General features: G+C 42.2%; 1 protein-coding gene across 1 annotated transcript in view; it reads right to left on the bottom strand.

Annotated features, from left to right (window-relative positions):
* Ppp3r1 (protein phosphatase 3 regulatory subunit B, alpha) overlaps window positions 1-21,892 on the bottom strand; it is a 47,415-nt gene that overhangs the window by 23,471 nt on the left and 2,052 nt on the right. The window lies entirely within an intron of this gene.

Raw genomic sequence — 21,892 nt, 5'->3', positions numbered from 1 at the left:
GAAGAAAGAAGAAGGAAGAAGAAGAAGGAAGAAGAAAGAAGAAGAAAGAAGAAGAAGAAAGAAGAAGAAGGAAGAAGAAGAAGAAGAAGAAGAAGAAGAAGAAGAAGAAGAAGAAGAAGAAGAAGAAGAAGAAGAAGAAGAAGAAGAAGAAGAAGAAGAAGAAGAAGGGGGTAGGGGGAAGAGGAGGAGAAAAACCTTGTTATCAATTATATACATTCAGTAAAAGAATTTTCCAAATCCTGTACAACCTAAAATATTAGGGAGATGCTAACAGGGCCATGAAGCCCCATATAAACCAGCCAGCCACTTAAAACTACTTCCAAGTATTTCTTTATGTAAGGAGTCATCCTGTCCCCTAATTTATGTACCCCTCCCCCCAGATTAGAGGGAAAGGGTGCTGCAGAAGAAACACAGGCCTAGGTTTTCTAAAGTTAATATGTCTTAAATTTACAAAGTAAGAAAGCCTGCAGAATTCAAGCATTTTACAAATGACCAAGTTGTTCACAAGGTCACTTGATGATCAAGTCCTTAAATAAATCTCTTTGTTTGGAGTATAAGATAAACTATATATTGGGCTTTTTTTTTTTTTTTTGGACAAAGTCTTACTATGCAACACTTTCTGCTTCTGCCTAACATATACAGGAATTAAAGGTGTGAGTCACTACACCCAGTATAAGAACTATCATCACAATGATCAAAAACCAAATAAACCCAAGAAAATCAATACTCTCTGCCTCCAAGGAGCAACGCCACACCAAGTGTGTAAGTAGCATAAAACAGTACATCAGGAAACTGCATGAAGCTGTACTTCAGAAATGATCAGCAGTCAGGGGTAGAGAAAGGGGCGGGTCCTGCCCTGGAGAACCGAGAAGTCACAGGAGGATGTATTTGTGAGCAAAAGCCCCTTAGAGGGGGAAGCTCTAGCAACCTGGGGTCTGTAGAGGGCTCCCCGTCTTCAGCTGCATTAGGACATTCCCCCACTCCGCCCCAAAGCTAAGAAAGAACTATCAGCAGCTGACAATCTCTGGTGCTCACAGAACTGAGAGTGTGCCAAGACTTCAAGAGGGATGGGTGGATCTCAACACCCAGGGCGCCGAGGTACGGTCCTCAGAAGGTCTGCATTAACCATGAATTAAAAGGCTGTTCTGGGCTTACTCCAGAAAAAGATTGTTAAAATCAAGCCGAAATCAGTAAGTTAATTCCACGTGACTTGAGTAGGACGGAAGAAGCTACAGGAACAAAACAGCATCCAGAAAACAGCACACACGTCCACATCTGACAATGAAGAAATACCTTTCTTACCATGTCACAGCGTGGGTAAAACGTGTTCCTTAAAAAGCCACGCAGAAAGACCATGATTATAGCCTATCAGCTAATCTGTAAAAAATACCACAAGGTAATGAAATCTATACAACAGTCTCTGTTCTCCGAAAAGACGCATCATAAGGACCCTCAATAAAGACAGATTATGCACAGTGGTGCACATCTGTGATCCGGCAGTCAGCAGTGAGTTCAGGACTAGCTTGGATTGCATGACACTGTCCTTTTTTGTGGGCTGGTGGTTGTCTCAGTATTTGTCCTCCCCCCACCTTTTGTCAACTTGACACAAACCTAGGGTCATCTGGGAAAGGAACCTCAACTGAGAAAATGCCTCCTCCATCAGATTGCTTTTAGGCAGGTCGGCTGGGCGTTTTCTTGATGAATGATTAATGTGAGAGCATCTAGCCTAGTGGGGACAGAGCCAGCCCTGCGTGGGTCCTAGATGAGTAAGAAAGCAGATGAGTAAGCCCCGAAGAGAAGCCACTCAGCAGTTCCTTAACTGAGCAGTAAGGAATAGTCCAGAGGACACTGCTCCATGTCCTCCGCTTTAGGACCTGTTTCCAGGCTCTCCCTTCAACAATGGACTCACGTGGAAGTGTAAGCAAATGGGCCCTTTCCTCTACAAGTTGCTTTTGGTCGTGGTGCTCATCACAGTGACAGAGACCCTAAAACAGTACTTTTTAACACAAAACAACAAACAATAAAACACTCTGTAGTCGGAGGCTACTTGGTGCGTTCCATGCTGCTCAGACCCAAAATAATTACACAAAACTGTACTAATTAAAATACTGCTTAGCCAATAGCTTAAGCGTATTGCTAGCTAGCTCTTATATCTTAAATTAACCCATTTCCATTATTTTATAATTTTACCACGAGGCTCGTAGTTTACTGGTAAAATTCCCCAGCGTCTGTTTCCTTCCGGCAGAGGCTACATGGTGTCTCACTGACTCCGCCTCCTCTATATATCCTTTCCAGGCTGGCTATAGTCTGTTAAGTCATTGGCCGAAAGCAGCTTCTTTATTCACCAACGGCAAAAAAAAAAAAAAAAAAAAAAAAAAAAAAACATACCCACAGCATACAGAGGGGAATCACACCTGGAATACAGGCTGGGGATTGTCCTGTGCTGTGCCCTTCAGTCTGCTTTATGTTTTAGACTTCAGACTTTTTACCCTCAACATGCTTGCCTGACGCCAACTCTGAAGGTGGTGATTGATTTCTTCACAGTTTTCCAGTGACTAGGGGCAAAGATGATGGAGGGGTCTGACCCTCAGCATCGCACACAGTGGGGAGGGGCTAGCTGGGAGGTGGACGTGTTCATTCATTTCTAATATTGGTAATCTTAATTTTAATCACTTAAGATATGTCCTCTCAGAGGCAAGCTTGGTGGCAAAGGCCTGAGATCTACCACTTGGGATGTAGGGAAGGGAGATCAGGAACTCACAGCTAGCATGAAATACATGAAATAAAAAAAAATAAATAAAACCCTTCAGTTCTCGCACCAGGAGCACAGTGTCTCTCCTTCTGGGTATTTAGTAAGTAAACCTTGGGGGAAGTTATTTCCAGACTAGGTAAATACCTAAACTACACTTAAACTTCACCCAGTAGCTTTAACAACTAGAGACAGTATCAGAGTCAACTGTATTGTGTTCATTACCATGGTAGCAGACTCTAAGATGGTCACAAAATTGTATATTATCCTGTGCTTGTGTAATCTGCTTTAAAAAAAATTTGATGTAAAACACTAAGATGATTATAATTAATTCTGTAATTAGGTTATAAATTACTGCAGAATCTATTGTGCTGATAGTCTTGCATTTTTCAGCTGGCATACTTGGTCATGTGGCAAGAAGAAACTGAAGGGGCCTTCAGTCAGCCAAGGAACCAACTGCCCACAGCTGATTAACATAGCTAAGAATCTTTCTCTCAACCAAACCTTCACTTGAGACTCTGTGCCCCAGTCACCCCGAGTCCAACTTTTTGAGACAATAAAGCAAGCTAGCACAGTAAACACTGAAATTATAACTGTGTGGCATTTTAAGCCACTGACGCTTTTGAATAATGGCAACTGACAGGACTGTCACAGGGCAATGTTCTAATTTTATCATCCTTCCGACACGTCTTGTTTTCTGTGAAGTTTTCCTTTCAGTCTCTCGAGACAGGGTCTCACTGTGTACGTAGTCCTAGCTGCTCTGGAACTCACTATGCAACCCAGGTTAAGTCTGGAACTCAGAGATCGACCTGCCTCTGCTGCCGAATGCTGGGATTAAAGGCGTTCAAAACCATGCTTGGCATGAACTTGTGGATTTTTGTGACATTGAGCTATAATAATTTATCAATATTATCTAATCTAATGCTTAAATCACTATCGCCAGTGACGGTTCCTACTCAGTGAGTTGGTTCCTGTGTCCTTCAGATACATGCACATCCTTCTGCACACTTTATACTTTCCGTGCTAGGGCCAGGAATTTCTCCAAGAAACTGGCCTCCTTTTGGAAAGAGACGCACTTTAAGTCCTGAATTTTAATCTGATTTATTCATACTTTATGTTTTTATACTACTACTAATCCCTAGCATACTGATTCTTCTTTCATGGTATTATCTGGGTGTAACTTTTGCTATGGAAATTTACATCTGATTAAACTGATGTACTAATAATCTAAATATTTTCCTGTATGTAAAGACAAGAGTATATTATTAATCCTCTTTAACAGAACTACTTGTAAGGAAAACTGCACACATATAATGCAATATGGCCTGCATGATAAAAGTTTAAACTGGTGTTCTCAATACTATTCCTCCAACATATAACTTTGAAAGTATAATCTAATCAGTTTATGAATATCCGCGTGTGTGTGCGCACGCGTTTGCACACATGCACTCCTGCCTGCCTGTGTGTTTGTCTCTCTGTCAAGAAATTAGGCTCAGAGGAAAGTGTCACTAAAGACAAAACTTTACAGTTTGGAAATCAAAATTCTCAACATATACATGGTAAAATTACCTCACCCAAAGGACAGATTATAAAACCCCATATAACATGAATCCTAGCTCAGTGCGCAGGAAATTTGCCTGTAGTTCCAGTACTCAGGAAGCTGAGGCAAGAGGATCACTTGGGCCCACTATTTAAGCTGGCCTACAAAACACAGCTGAGATAGTTTTTCAAAACTTAAAAAGGGGGAGGGGGCTGGAGAGATGGCTCAGTGGTTAAGAGCATTGCCTGCTCTTCCAAAGGTCCTGAGTTCAATTCCCGGCAACCACATGGTGGCTCACAACCATCTGTAATGAGGTCTGGTGCCCTCTTCTGGCCTGCAGACATATACACAGACAGAATATTGTATAATAAATAAATAAATAAATAAATAAATAAATAAATAAATAAATAAATAATAAAAAGGGGGATATAGGTAGGCACAGTAGCACACACCTTTAATGCCAGCAATCAAGAAACAGAGGCAGCAGGTGAATTTTTGTGAGTCTGAGACCAGCCTGGTCTACATATCAAGTTTCAGAACAACCAGGGCTACCCAGTGAGACCTTGTCTCAAAACAGTAACAATAAAGTTAAAACTAAAACATCACACACAAAAAAAGCAACCAAAATTTAAGGAATTTGAAGGAGAAATTTGTTAACTGCAAAATGAGCAAATAAGAAATAGAGAAGAGGGCTGGAGAGATGGCTCAGTGGTTAAGAGCACTGGCTGTTCTTCCAGAGATCCTGAGTTCAATTCCCAGCAACCACATGGTGGCTCACAAACATCTGTAATGAGATCTAGTGCCCTCTTCTGGCATGCGGGCATACTTGGAGGCAGAATGTTGTATACATAATAAATAAGTCTTTAAAAAAAAGAAATAGAGAAGAAATAGAGGTAGGAGTTGTGCTCATGTTTATAACCCTAGCAGCAACCAGATGGGAACCAAAAGGCCAGCAGCAAAGCCAGCCTCACCTAATCAGACTATCTCAAAACAACAAAAAACCTAATCCAGTGAACATAGCTCTACAGTCTATCATGGCTCTACCATAATCTTCTTTTTTCTATATTCTTAGAATATATGTGTTTATGTAGTCTATTAATATATAATTGATGATGATGTAGGATGCATATAAACAGAGGAAAAACTTTAATCAGGAAGAGGTTAAGAGTAACAACAGCGACAATAACTCCCAAGTTCCTCTTCACTGTAGCTCTTCTATGAATCATAGTATTAGAACAGCACAAACTGAATACGATCAGTAACTGTAAGCTATGCTGGTTGCTAAACAACAAGAAATGATCCACATTATCCATTCCCCTCCTCCCTGCCAAGTGTCTTTAAAGTGATCTTAGGAGATGAAATTTTCAAAATGACTTGCTGATGTAGTCTAACATAATCAAAACATTTACCTTTGTAAAAGTGAGTACGGGTGTTTTACCTGCAAGTATGCCTGTGTTCGTTTGCAAGTCTTGTACTCTTGGAGGCCAAGAGAGGACATAGGTTCCCCAGGGTCTGGAGTCACAGATGGTTGCTAACAGTCATGTGGGTGTCAGGAATCAAATTGTAGCCCTCTGGAGAGGCAGTCAGAGCCCTAACCACTGAGCCTCTGCCGCCCTCACACACTTTCTCATTTACTAGCCATAGACGACACTACTCTAAGTCTTCCTCTTCAGCTCCTCAGAAGCAAATGCCTGCTTTGTTCACTAAGATCTTTACTGCAGGATACAGCGCATTCCTACATATTCTAGTCCTAAAACATGCTTTCAGAAATATGAAGTCAAAATGCTGACTACCAAGCCACTATGTATGAACTTCCAACCATCTTTCCTCTCCACGTCAACCACTCATTTGTCCAGGAACATTTGTCCGCGACATTAAACTCAAAAAGGGGGTGGGGTGGTGGCACTATATCCAAAATGGTGCTTTAGCAAGCAACCAGTATACTGCAGGTATCACCGCACAAGACTTCAGTGTCTGGATTTAAGAATATAATCCAAATGTATACGCTTCAAGAATATAATCCAAATGTATACGCTTCACATCGAGAATTGTTGGATGCAGCGAAAGCTTGTATAAAAGAAAGCCTTCCACACATCGAATATTGTTGGCTGCAGTAAAAACTTGTATAAAAGAAAGCCTTCCGAGTTCACAGATGCAATCTGCTGCTCTCTGTGATAGGTATGTCCTAACAATAGAACCGCTCTTCAAAGGACATCTTAAAGTCCTAAAACCCTTCGGATGCCTCAAATGTATTCATTGAAAACTTAATTACCTTTAAATCAGAACTAAATGAAGACATTTTAAAAGCAGAATAATCTGCTAATAGAGCAAAGAAAGACTCTAGAAGTTAACTGAACATAAGTGTGGATGGAAAGGGGCACTCTAACATTCACTAAATGAAAAAAAAATGAATTGATATTTCTGTTGCTGGATCCTTGCTAAGAGACTTGACATTCAATACATTGCCAGAAAACCAAGACAACACTCCAGACAACAGGAAGAACTTCCTTGCTCCTTGACTGACAGGATCAATATTGTGAAATGGCCATGTGGCCAAAAGTAATCCCGTCACAATGCAATGCCCATCAAAATGCCAACGTTATTCTTCAGAGAACTAGAAAGAAACAATCCAAGAACTGGTCTGGTCGGGAGCCAGAGAGGACCATGAACAGCCACGACTCTGAGAGGAACAGCAAGAGAGGACCATGAACAGCCACGACTCTGAGAGGAACAGCACGGCTGGAGGTCTCATAGCACCTGGTGTGATAATACATCCAAGAGTTACAGTAACAAAGACACCTGACACTGGCATAAAAACAGATGATGGAACAGAACACGGGACTCTAAGAGAAGCAAAGCTATGGCTACCTAACCTTTGAGAAAGGCACCCAAAACAGGCAGTGGAAAAAATATTACTGAACTAATGGTGTTGGAAATCAAATAACCAGACGGAAGAATGAAGTTAGATAGGTAGGAGCTTTCACCCGCTACGTGGATCAAAGGCCTTATCTTAGTACCTGAAATGCTAGCATGGTTAGCATAACGCGGAGAATGCCCTTCAAAATACAGGTTTAGGCAGGAATTCCCCAACAGCATAGGAACTTGCCCTGAGAATCAGCAGAAGGGACTCCATGAAGGTAAAGTTTCTAAGAGCTAAGGAAATTAACATCAGAACAGACGGCCACAGGACAGGAGAGCATCAGTAACCACATTCCAGGCAGACAGCTAAGCTAACATCCAGAATTTTTTTAACAGTTTTAAAATTTTTTCTTTCCTTTTTTATTTTTTTATTGATTTTTATTGAGCTCTACATTTTTCTCTGCTCCCCTCCCCCAAGGTCTCCACGCTCCCAATTTACTCAGGAGAGCTTGTCTTTTTCTACCTCCCATGTAGATTAGATCTATGTGAGTCTCTCTTAGTGTCCTCATTGTTGTCTAAATTCTCTGGGACTGTGATTTGTAGGTGGGTTTTCTTTGCTTTATGTTTAAAAAACCACCTATGAGTGAGTACATGTGATAACTGTCTGTCTGTGTCTGGGTTACCTCACTCAAAATAACATGTTCTAAGTCCATCCATTTTCCTGCAAAATTCAAGATGTCGTTATTTTTTTCTGCTGTGTAGTACTCCATTGTGTAAATAACATCCATAATTTTAAAAGGGCCACAAAAACTAAACACCAAATCAACCATGTACTAATTAAAAGAATAACCCTCCACCAAAAAAACCCACAAAGAAAATTTCCCAAGTGACCGGTACATATTTTTTAAATTGTCCAACATCTTTCTTCACCTGGGAAATGCAAACTCAAATCACTTTGAGAATAACACTTCACCCCATTAAGAACGGCTTGCATGGAGCAATCTAACAAATGTTGGCAAGGATGTGAGGAAATAGCCCTTATTCACTCCTGGGAGAGGGCAAACCAGTACAATGTTAAGGAGGTCAGTATGACGGCATCTCAAAAAAAAAAAAAAAATTAAAAACAGAACTATCATATGACCCAGAAAACCATTCCTCGGCATATCCCCAAAGGTATTCCTACACTACCACAGAGACACTTCCGCATTCAGAGGAATGGGCAGTGAGATGGGACTTATTTTTTTACATATCTGTACACTTATTTATATTTACATAACTAATGTATTTAAATAAAATCATGGTATTTTTAGGCAAATGGATGGATCAGAACAGTATAGTTAATACTAACCAAGACAATTTAAGTTAGGATGAAAAATAGCATGTTATCTCTTACACGAAGATCCTAGTCTATAAAGTATACATGGATATGGGGGTAAAGTCTAAAAAACAAGACCGAGAGAGGGTAAAATTAGGTGAGGGGGAAGCCTTGGGTGGTGGGGGCAGAGGAGAGTAAAAGGATACACGTGATATAAAAGAGGAAAAAGGACAGGGAGGGGAGGACACAGGCGATAGGGATAAGGGGTAACAGAAGAGTGGAAGATGAAGGAGAAAGAAAAAAAATCACTAAAACAGTTTGAAAGTGCCATAACAATATTTAAGACTTTGTGTGCTAACTTTAATAAAAATCTCAGCTTTGCGCCAATATATCACAAAACAAAGTTTATATACATTGTAGAGGAGGAACGTGAAGCTATTTCAACAGAAAAAAAATAAGGAAGTCCCAGTAGAAAGCTAGATGGTGCGAAACAGCGCTGGCTGTTTCACAAGAGCTGAAACACAGACGGGGTGGCCAACGTACACTATAGCTCAGGTGGCTATTACAACCAAGTGACAGCTGAAGCTAGGAGGACACCGTAAGGTAGGCACTCACATTTTGAATGAAACTTGAGCTATCCAGAAGGGAGATAGTAAAATGCATTAGAAGAAATTAAGGGAAGTGCAATCCAACAGAAAACCACTTTGCAGGAGACTGAAGAACCAACTACTAGCCAACAATCTATGGCCCATGCCAAATAAGGCCGACCAGCAGCTTTTTATTCAATACAACATGAATGAGAGGAAAAGGAGCGAAGGCCCAACCAATTACATAAAAAAAAAAAAAAAAATGACCTACCCAATATAACAAAACTGATCAACAATAAAAAGAAATATACTGATTTTTTGTTTGTTTGTTTTCTGAGATAGTCTTGATCAAGTAGGCACAAATCCACAAAGCTGCCCAGCCTCCTAAGCGCTTGGATTGCACACATGCACCACCATGCCCAGCTGTCATACTGATTCATGGAACACTGATTCACCATAAGAACACTTTGCTAAGGAACATAAGGATAACATCCATAAAGTGGGATTCGCAGATCACGTAGTCATCCTGTGTTCAGCATCTGATGGACTGTTTCCCAAACAACTATAACATTTACACTCCCACCACCATACTTTTCACGTGCCTGCCATACTGATCTGTTTTCTTTTTTAAATTGTTGCTGCCTTTTAATCCACAGCTGTCTAAATCTGCAGCTTCAACTCCCTCAGCCCTGGTCAGGGAATTCTGTTCCTCAGGCACTGATTCTTTCAACTACAAAGAAACTTAACTAAATCTCTGTCCCTCTAAAGAACTCAAAGAGATTCAAAAGTTGAGGTGGAATTCTGCTTCCCAGAGAGGCTGAATAGCAAGTAGCTCACCTCCTCTCCTTGCGTCTTTTCCCAGAAGCCCACCTCAGCCTCCTCGCCCCTCCTAAAAAACCCTTCTCCACCCGGCTCCTCCCTACCACTTCCACTCAGCTAGTTGCTGACTCAGCCTCCTGACCACAAGTGAGTTTTATTCATTCAAACACATCTTTGCATCATTAAACAAATGCTCCAAAGCATAAACAAAAGTAACACACCTTAAAATAATATTCTACAACACTGATCTTTTTGTTTCTAGCATTTTAATGATGAGGCTGACCACATGGGAATAGACAGCTAAAAGCCAGAGAGAGATGAAATACAGACACTGAAAGCCAGACAGTTTTCACTACTTATTAGTTCACCAGTATTCAGTGAGCTTCGTTCAGAACATCTAGTATTAAAGAGGCAGCTGTTAGTTCTTTCAAGGCCTAGCCTTTGGTGGCAGAAAGCAAGCTAGGACCATGTTACAAGAACTGGACCCTCAGAATAATGAACTGGGTCTTTTTCTTGTGTAGAAGAGTGAGGGAGAAAAGAGAGACCTAATGAAAAAGCCTACTGTGAGACATGCAGCAAAGATTTACCCCTCTAACACAAAAGACAGTGGAGGAAACCATTTCCCTCACACTTTTGTGTCTGAGGTAGGAGGGGTCCTCTCCTGGCAGGCAGAGCTTAGGAAACACGGTTTATGCAATCAAAAGTGGCAAACTGTTAAACCACCCCATAACTCTCTGGCTCTTGAGTTTCTTATTCTGTGAAACAATACATTCCTTATTGTTGAAGCCACCTTGATACTTGTAAACAAAAATACCCAAGGGATACATTTTCTACTTTAATAATCACTGTACTGAGCAGACATAAAATGGATTATATGGACTGAAGAGATGCCTCAGGGAGTAAAAAGTTCTGCTGCCCCAGTATGAGGACTGGAGTTCAGATTCCTAATATTCACATATTTAGTGGGCATAGCAACCAGTCTCTAATCCCAGTGCCTGGAAGGCAGAGATGGGGGAGGGGAGAAAGGGGTGTCCCTAGCAAGCTGGCTAGTTTGACTAGACCAATAGAGAAGCTCTCTATGCTCTTCTACTGAGAGACCCCAGGCCTGGATAGCTAATCCGGAGAACAATCCAGACAAGCATGTAGTGTCAACCTCCAGCCTGCACATGTGCACATATACCCACACTTTGCTACACACACACACACACACACACACACACACACACACACACACTTTGAATGCTGGTGTTGACTGTTAATTTGACAGGGCCTGAACTGCCTAGAAGACAAGCCTTTGGTGAGCACCTATGAAGAATTACATTGATTAGATTAAATGATTTGGGAATACCCCCCCCACACACACACACAAAGTATGTGACATAGCCACTGTTTCCTAGGCTTGTGACATAAAGGAAGAAGCTAGCTGAGCACACTTACCACTCTCTTCACACACACACACACACACAGAGAGAGAGAGAGAGAGAGAGAGAGAGAGAGAGAGAGAGAGAGAGAGAGAGAGAGACAGGAACACAAACCTGCAAATCAAGTGAGCATTTTACAGCTATAAAGGAGGGTGAAAAAAAACCCAAGGCCAGTGCTCTAAAGCACAGGTACGTTACAGAGTATCACCTGAAACTCAGAGAAACTATGTAACAGAATGAAGTGTTTTTTCAGCTCTTACACTCCATGGGTAATGTGACTAGAATCAATGTAACAAAATAAAGTTCAAACTGGGCAAGCAGAAACATCTCCTTCCGACAGACCCTACTGCAGCACTCGTTATAACATACTTAATACTTCTTCATTCTAGACATCTGACTCCTCTATGCTACGAACATCTCTGCCGCTCCACACTCCATCTTTGTGTCTGGCAATGCTTGCTGTATGTAGTAAGTGGATATTAAGTGTTTGCTCAATGAAATCAAAAATTTAGAATTATACTCAGTTCAACCATTGTTTCTAGACTGCTCAGAAAAAGCAAAGTTAGTTTAAATGGAAAGCAATCACTATTCATATTTTGAGTTTCCTAAAAACCGAAAAAATTTACTACTTACAAATAAAAGCAATTTTACACATAACTCCCTATTTAAATATGTAATGATCTTTAAGCAGAACACTTCTCTAACTTTCAGAATCAATAATACCTTCCTCTAGGGCTCACTTTCCCAGCGTATCTAATACACACCTTGAAGGCTATGTAATTGTCTGGGGGAATTGAGTAGTTTTTCACAAAATGACCCTGGCATAGAATTTACCAAACAAAGAGAAAGGCAAATCAGACAGGAAAAAGATTACAAACAAAGCACCAAAAAGTGAAAATGGATGAGACAGTTCAGAAACAGCCTGACTGGGTTAAAGAATCAGAACAGGAAGAAACTGTGGGTCAGGACATACATATTGTGCAAAGGAGTTTAAAGTTTAGATCTAGGAGATGCGGCAGTAACTTTTAATTGAAGGTAGAAAGACATCAGACTTTCTTTCCAAAAGAGAACTAATGGAGACATGGTAAGTGAAGAAACTAACACACTGACTTCAGAAATAATACACAAGAGGAAACTAACCATACGATGTGATAAAAGAATTGAGAGGCATTTAACAGATCTAAATTATAGGATATTTAATGTGTTATCATAACACATTAATACCTTTCACCCCACTCCCCCCAAACGCTGAAAGCTCCTCCTCCTCCTCCTCTTCTTCCTCCTCCTCCTCCTCCTCCTCTTCCTCTTCTTCTTTTTTTTTTTGGTTTCACTGTAGCTTTGGAGCCTGTCCTGAAACTAGCTCTTGTAGATCAGGCTGGCCTCGAACTCAGAGAGATCCACTTGCCTCTGCCTCCCAAGTGTTACTTCATGTTCATTAGACCATACATTGGAAATAAGATGGGAGGCAGAGGCAAGTGGATCTCTGGAAACCCTGTCACAAAAAAACGGAATGCAAGGAAGTAGGGGAGAGAGGCAGGGCAGGAGACGAAGGACAGACAGACATGGGCTAGCTGGAGATATAGCTCAGTCATAGTCCTTGCCTAGCTTGTGTAGTTACTTGGGTTAGTCCCAGAAGGTGCAAACTTGGCCTAAGGAAGGTAGACTTTGGTGCAGACACTCAAAATCTTTAATTCTATAGCTAAAGTCTTAAACACAGTTACCGTTGTGTGGATAATAATCCAATAGATCTGTAAAGGCACAGATTAGCAACTGGAGGCATGAGGATGACCTAGGTTAAGTGCAGAAACACGGGATAGCTCTGTAGCGTCTATGGAAGTGTGCAGTCAATTCTTCTGACACAACAGAACGGAGCCTAAGTGAAGAGGATACTGTGCTTTTCTGCACCAGACATGGCGCCACATTCTTTGTCAGTTTGTTTTCATGCATATTAGTATACTCTCGATTCAGCTGCCACTACTTGGTGGGAAAAAAAGATTATTTTATTTGTTTGTTTGTTTGTTTGTTTATTGGGGGGGGGTTTCGAGACAAGGTTTCTCTGCAGCTTTGGTGCCTGTCCTGGAACTAGCTCTACTAGACCAGGCTGGCCTCGAACTCACAGAGAGATCTGCTTGCCTTGGCCTCCTGAGGGCTGGGATTAAAGGCGTGCGCCACCACCAACCAGCCATAAAAAGATTAATTTTTATACTGACACTGTCACTCACTTCCTTGTCTACAGACAGTACTAAGCCAATCTGTGTTCTAGAAATAAGAACTGTGTGAACTGAACACGAGTGATTTGCCTAATAGCTTAAAATGTGGGGAAGCGGAGAAAAAAAGCACGACCAGACCGTTTCCACTGAAGAGTGAACCTTTCTAATGAGAGAAAAAAAAACAGCAAAGAGCTATGGAGTCTTCGGGCTATACTGAAGTTTTTCTCTTTATAATGCATGACACTTTAAAATGGGAGCGTGCTATAAAAGGGTCTTGGACTAAACCCAGAGGAAAGGCTAAGAACAAATCCTAACTATGGTCAGAGTGGCCGGACAACAAGTAGAAGAACCAGTCACAGAAGCCACAGGAACACAGAGCTCGTAACTTTCCAGAGAGGCGCACAGTATACAGAGGACCGGATAGCCAAATATACCAAATGACTCCCTACTAGATTTCCAGACAGTGTGGACTGACTCAACTGGAAGCGTTGTTTTCCTATTTTAGGTAGAAGTCTTATGCGCTTATGACATTTATTCAGGATCACAATGCTAAAAAAGAAAGAAAGAGAAAGAAAGAAAGAAAGAAAGAAAGAAAGAAAGAGAGAGAGAAAGAAAGAAAAAAACAGAGCCAGAATTCAAATGAGACACATAACAATTCTAGACCAGCACTACGTAAGAAACACTTCTGCAATGTAGAACACAATTCTATGAATTGAATATCCCTCCTAAACTTTGGCTGAAACTGTCATTGTATTATAAAGAACTTTCAAGAGATATTAGCTGAGAATCCTGCCTTCATAAATGGATTAACCTCACTTCTGTAGGTGACGGCTCAGGAGAGGACTGTGAGGAAAGCTCAGAACTCCTCAGTGATTAAGAGGTCCTAACTACAATGCTGTGGAAATATGCAAAGATAGGCTGGCGAGATGGCTCAACCATGCATGCTGACAGAGCCAAGTTCAGTTCCCAGCAACAACAGATGGCTCACATCCCAGTGCCAGGGGAACTGAGGCCCTCTTAGGGCCTTATGAACCAAAATAAGGCTTAAGAAAAGGAAATGCATCCAGGTAAAGCCATCCTGGTTAGGTCTGAAGTACAAATGAAAAGGTACTCGAAACCAGAGCCAGCAGTCACCTTTGTTACAAGGAACACATAAATGTTCTAGGATTTCATGGAATTTGGACAGAACTGATGCAATAAACTAGGCCATTTGGAAGAAATGTCGAAGCCGCAAAGCTTGAATGGGCATGCCTATTCTGTAGGACCTAGCACTGGGCCTAGAAGGGTGTGACTCAATTTCACAGTTCAGAGAGGAATTTAACTTGCTTGGGGATGACTGATGTGCTCATTTGCACCAGATTCAAATACGACTCCAGATTTGGACCTCTGCAGGAGGCTAACCAGATAAGGCTTCTAGGACGAGAAGGGTGAGCCTAAGGGAAAGGGAGCAGAATGCCAGGGCACAGATGTCCCCTCAGAAGGCTCTTGTGCTGAAACTTAGCCATCAAAGCAGTGTGTTACCATTTCAAAGTACAGTCTGTGAGAAAGCATGAGCGCAGGATCCCTGTGCCGGAACTGGAGGCTTTATAGGAGGAAGGGGTTCAAGCCTGCACACTCTCACTCCCTCCTGGGATGCCGTCCCCCACACGGACACAGCAGGAACCGTAGCAGGCTTTTCTTCACAAGTCACTCAGCCTCAGGAAGACACACACAGTAGCCACCCTGGGCTACTGAGCACTGTTGCAACTCAGGAACTGAAATCAGGGTACTGAAACCTTACAAAGTTTGGTATGTGAAATAAGAAGCAGAAAAGTGGTAAAGGCAGAGCAGCAGCCAGTCAGAGGCTCAGCTAACATAACCAGCCATGACCGAGAGATGAAATTCTACTGTTACCAGAGAAGAAAAATTTATAACCACACATAAAATTTACATATCCCCATCACCCACTTTAAGTAATTTTTCATCAAACCTTCTCCCCTTTTTGAGACAAGCTCTCTCTACATAATCCCGTGGCCTTGAACTTGCTATATAAAGAACTTGAACTCAGAGATCTGTCTACCTCTGTCTTCTGAGGGCTGGGATTAAAGGTGTGTCACCAAGCCCTGCTTCTAATCTTTATTAGTGATTGTGCTAACAAAAGAAAAACATATAAGCCCTAGCCCTCCCCGAGCAGTTATAAGCAGTTCAGGGTAGACGGGCAAGAGGAAGACGTATTCCTGAGTACTGCAGCCACTGCTAAGTGGCTGTGCTCAAGTAAATATCCCCCATATGCTTATGCAGGCAACCCTAATTAAATGTACTGGAAGGCAAGGCAAGAAGGGAGCAGGAGGGAGGGATGGAGGCTTGTTATAAAGAGGGGCTTGGTGGGAGGGAGAAGGGAATAAGGGAGGGTAATAGAGGTATAAATGATGTATTGTGAAACTGAAAGAATAGAAGCAGCAGGCATTTAGTATTTCACACTTTGTCCTACAGAACTTAGAGTTCTGCAACACAGTATTACAAACATTACCAAATGATAACACTACAGGTAAAACAAGTATCTGGGCAGGTTTCCAAGAACACAAGTTTCTAGCATCCCTCATAAAACCCAAGCACAGCCGGGCGGTGGTAGCGCACACCTTTAATCCCAGCACTCGGGAGGCAGAGGCAGGCAGATCTCTGTGAGTTCGAGGCTAGCCTGGTCTACAAGAGCTAGTTCCAGGACAGGAACCAAAAAAAAAGCTACGGAGAAACCCTGTCTCGAAAATCCAAAAAATAAATAAATAAATAAATAAAAAAAACCCAAGCACAGAGCTAAACCCTAAAAGGTACTCAAACATGTTCTTGAATTTGAGACATTCCACCTACCCAGTCACAAAGGCAGGATTCTCTAGTACCCAGCCCGTCTTCTGCCTAGATGCATATACATCCAGTCCTGCCTTTCCAGCCTCACTATTACTGCATTCTTTCAGGTCCTTACCTGTGCTGTTTTATGTCAATCTGCTAAAGCTAGAGTCACCTGAGAGGAGGGAGTCTCCACTGAGAATATGCTTCCATAGATGGGGCTCTATCAGCAAGCCTAGACATTTTCTCAATGACTGGGAGATGTGGGAGGGCCCAGTCCGTTCTGATACTGTCACTCCTGGGCTGGTCCTGGGTGCTGTATGAAAGCAGGCTGACAAGTCACGAGGAGCAAGCCAGTAAGTGGCACTCCTCCTCCATGGCCCTACACCAGCTCCTGCCCACACGCTTTTGCCCTGCTTGAGTTCCTGCCCCGACTTCCTTCTCTGATGGAATGGTGGTGTGGAAGTATAAGTCCCCCCAAACTGATTTTTGTCACGGTGTTTCGTCACAGCTGTCATAACCCCAAGACACTTCTCAAATAAATTACTGCAGTTACTTTTATGTCATTTTATACTTGGTATTTATTTAGGCTGCATGAAATATCTTCGCAATACTTGCTCACATATTTCATTTATCTTACCCAATCCTCTTCCTCCTGAGTTGCCTCCTTTCTAACTCGCATGCCATCTATATGTATGCACAGTCATGTAAGCCAATGGATCTCAACCTGTGGGTCATGATCCCTTTTAGGTCAAATGACCCTTTCATTGGGGTCGCACATCAGGTATTAACATTACTACTGCTATCAGTAGCAAAACTACAGTAATGAATTAGCAATGAAACAATTTTATGGTCGGGGGTCACCACAACATGAGGAACCGTGTTAAAGGATTGCAGCAACAGGAAGGCTGGGAGTCACTGATCGACATCTTTATTCCATGTATGAAACGTACCTATCTAAAACGAGCTGTCAGCTTAACATGACAAGCTCCAATTCTACCCACACATCCCTGCAAATAACATGTCTCTGTTCTCCTTTATGGCCGAGTGAAACATCACCGTGTGTACATGCCACATTTCTGTTGCTCACTGCACGGCTGGTGAGCACACTAGCCGGCAGCATATTCACTACAGAGAAAAATGCTGAGTAAACATACGTAAGCATCTCTAACACGCTGCCTTAGATTCTGCCATGTACTCGCTCAAGAGCGGCGTGGCTGAATCCTGGTAGTCCTAGCTTTTCAATGTTTATTTTTATTCACATGTGTGCACGTGTGTGCACACCACCGTGCATATGAGAAGCCAGAGAACAGCTCCGGCGTTGGTGCTCCTTCCACCAGGATGAACTCCGAGGGCAGGCTTGCATTTTCAGGCAGCACACACCTTTGCTCACCGGGCATTTCTTACCTGGGAAAAGCAGCTTCTACTGTGAGCTTCTCTCAACAACCTCCATTTTGACCACCACTGTGGCTGTATTTTATGTATTTCCTAATTCTCAAACCTATAATAACTTATTAAAATAACCAAATAACTAGGAAGTAATCCCTCTTTTAAAAATGTCATTCTAGTCAATAAAATCAATTTAAAAAAATGCCATTCTGGGGCTGGAGAGATGGTTCAGAGGTTAAAAGCACTAGTTGTTCTTCCAGAGGACCCAGGGTTCAATTCCCAGCACCTACATAGCAGCTCACAACTTCAGCTTCAGGGGACCTGACACCCTCAAACAGACTTAAGTGCAAGCAAACTAGCAATGCATTTAAAGAGTTACAACTTACATTCTTAAAAGCAATGGTTTAAAATGCATTTAAGAGGACGGACCTCTAAAATCTAGTATAATTATTCTCCTAGCACTCCCCTCCTTCCTCTACAGCCATGCTCAACACAGCTGTTTCTCCACTTTCGTGGAGTTAACTGACTTATAAACCTACTGTACATAAAGTGAAAGTATCATAAATCTCTAACACACATTCCACAATCTAATCTATTGAACACTGTGACCCAACCTAGCCTGCCTACAGCCAAGCAAAACCACAAAGCCCATTATATAATAAAGTGGATGTCTAGTGTAATTTGTCGAATATTATCTATGGAGTGAAACAAATAATTGTTACAGTTTAATGTATGCTTCACAAAAGTATGGTATCTACTGAACACGCCATGCTCCTATAAAATTAAAAAATCCTGAGAGAAACCAATGTTAGGGTCTATCTGCACTTCCTATATCTGACCGGTCTCGGTTTTCCATGTCTCCATAACTGTGAACATGGCTTTTTATGGAGTGTCCCCTCCCCACGACGGACCATTAGTCCTTTTAAGACAGTTCTGCAAGAAGCTAATGACTCCCGCTCTAATCTGAGTTACTTGCCCCCCATCACTCTTACAGCACCCTAAGTTTGCTGAAAGCACACACCGTACTCCATAACCACCATGGGTTTACCCACTTTGACTCTGCTTAGAGATAAGAATCATTTCTTCAACGTTTACGTTGTTAGTGCTAAGTAGATTATCAGACCCAACTACAATTTAGATAAGTAACAGTCTCTAAGCAGCGGCTCTCAAATGTTAGCATCACGATTACCTGAAGACCTATAATAACTAAAGTTCATGGCTCCTCTCCAGGGTCGTACACACCAAGCTTCCCGATGACCAGCCCTGCTGGTCTCAGAACCACAGTTGAGAATCCCTATTGTACATAGATCCTCTCTTCCCACCTCCAGGCTATGAAACAGCTCCTTCTCCTAGGTGCCCTCTCATCCTCCTCCTGCAGGCCCAATCATCTTTAGACCTAGCACGATCCTCTACATCACAAAGCTTCCTCTAATTTCCAACTCATTGTGTTCTTTGCTCAATTACTGCCAGGCTTTGTTTTTTATATGATTTGCAATACATCACACGTTATTTCACAACCACTGACATGTCTTATGTTTCCTACTTACACAGGCAAGAAAGTTTAATTAACACCTTCTACAACACAGACAACAGTACGCAGTGACCACAGACCACGCCTCCAAATATCCGTTGGTAGGAATGAATCCCTGTTCTTTTACCCAGACTCGTGTCCAGGCAGCCTCACTTCTCCTAGCCCAGCCTGATATACCTCATCCTGCTTCCCTGTCTGTACTTCCTTCTTCCATATTGTTCACCCCTCTCATTGCTGACTGATTTTTAGCTGGCTTCCGTTATCTCACAGCCTGACACAATTTTTAAAGATCATTTTTTAATTATGTATACAATGTTCTGCCTGCATGTATGCTTGCGCACCAGAAGAAGGTACTAGATCTCATTACACTCATTACAGGTGGTCGTGAGCCACAACGTGCTTGATGGGAATTGAACTCATGACCTCTGGAAGGGCAGCCAGGGCTCTTGACCTCTGAGCCAACTCCCCAACCCCCACCTGATGCATTTTTTAAGTTTCTCATCCACGATGGGACGTACTGAGAGGAGACACTGTCTCCACCAAACTTGACTCAATTTTAACTCTACTGACAATAAAACAAATTCACAAATACACAGTTTGTGAAAAGGGAAACTTTAAGTAAAAAGCTATAAATGACTGAGAAATAAATCTCTTTGAAATGTAAAATTGTCTTAAAACTTATGACAATGCTCATATGCATATCCACAACAAAATCCACAGGACTGATTTTGTTTATGTGTATGGAGGGGTGGGAGCTGCATTGCCGGTCCAAAGACAAATTTCAGGTATCGGTTCTCTCCCACCATGTCAGTGTGAGATCTAACTCACATCATTAAGCTTGGGAGGACAGCACCTGTACCCACTGGGATGCAGATAACATCCAAATCCAAAGATACAAACAACCTGAATGTAACAAAACTTCTGAGGGGCTCTGTCCTCACAGATCTTATAATACATCTAACCTACATTGTTCTCAATGCTTAACAGTTTTACATTCAAATAGAATGAAGGCAGGGATAGACTGACTAGTGGAGGATGTGGGGTTAGCTATAGCCCAACTGCCTGCAACTTGCTAGGTAGAGCAGTCTGACCTCAAATTAACATCAGCCTGACTCTGGCTCCCAAGAGCTGGCCTAAAAGGTGTGTGCCAGCAAGCCAGGCTGAACTGGACTGCTTTTAAAGCAGCAAACAAAGCACTTGTCAGAAATGAGCCTTAAGAGGACTGGGGACAGTCAGTAGGCACACAAGCTTGGGGCCTGAGTTCTGATCTCCTAGAACTCATATAAAAAGCCAGGTGGTAACAGAACACACCTCTAATGCTGGTGCTGGGGACACAGGGAGAGGAGTCCCTGGAGCTCACTGGCCACACAGACCAATCAGGAAGCTCCAGGCTCAGTGAGGGAGCCTGTCTGGAGGGGGGGGGGGGATAAGGGGCACCTGAGGAAGGCACCCAAAATCCACCTCTAGCCTCCACAACCATGTGAATGGGCACGTGTGCACAAGCAAGCACACACACAAAATTCCACAGGAAATTCAAACCTTTGACTTGCTAATTTGATCAGTGATAACAAATTAAAGCTATAAAAACTATTCTGAATACGTAACAATTCGATGACACCCACTAAGACTTACAGAGATTTTCTGAAGGAGGCTCCACCTGGGATACTAGCAGATCACTGCGAAGCCCAACATATTTTCAGTTAGTCAGTGTTCCATATGGCCAAATCAAGTTACCTACGTGGTCTTGTTATTGCCAAACCAATACTATGAGGATCCCAGCAAGGCAGGCCTATGTTAGGGCAGAACCGGATGGAGAACAAGGCAAATGGGAATCGGGAAAGTTTCAAAGGGAGCTGAAAAGACCAGGGAAATAATGACCTGAAACTATTACAAAGCGCATCTGAAAATAATGCAAACGACTCGGAAACAGAGAGAGGCACAAGAAAATAAGGAACTTAGGAGTCAGCGGGTTGAGGGGACAGCTGGGGTAAAGAACAAGCAACACACAGAGGCCTAAATTTAATCTGCAGTACCAGCAATACAAGTTAAAATAAAAATTAAAAAAAAAATGAAAGAGCTGAAGACACATGTGCTTGCAGAGAAACTGGGTTTGGTTCCCAGCACCATGTGGGAAACCACTACTGTGTGTATCTCAGAATCCAGGGGGGGGTGGATCTGGCAGCCTCTTCTGCCTCCTATGACACCAGTCCTCTTGCACACATACCCTTCTTCCCACATCTGCACAGTTAAAATTAAAAATATTTTTTTAAATAAAATCACCGCAGCACCCAATGATCTGCAAAAGTTCTATTAAGCCCCCAAAGTCCTAGGGTGAGGGGGTTCACTCCTTTATCCGGCCCCCAAGTCATGTTGTATTTCTTAGCTTCAGTTACTCTGTTGCTATAAAATACCCCAATCTGGCAGGTTAATCGATGCTACAAAGTATAAACCACACAACCGCCTTAAGGTATCCATTTGAAGTATGGGCGTCAGAAAGGAAGAGAAACAACTGGGCCTTCTGGTCTGCTACTCTGCCATACGCTGATGGTATACAACTCAAGAGACAAGAATTCTGAAGCAGGCCAGCCATGAGCTGCAGGTCAGCCTAGGCTACAGGAAGAAATACAGACTCAAACCAAATGTGTATAT

The sequence above is a fragment of the Alexandromys fortis genome, unplaced genomic scaffold (assembly GCF_014885135.2).
Source record: "Alexandromys fortis isolate MF-2015 unplaced genomic scaffold, M_Fortis_MF-2015_v1.1 scaffold_7, whole genome shotgun sequence".
Lineage (NCBI taxonomy): Eukaryota > Metazoa > Chordata > Mammalia > Rodentia > Cricetidae > Alexandromys > Alexandromys fortis.
Note: the sequence above shows the minus strand (reverse complement) of the source record. Positions and strands in the feature narration are given on the sequence as shown.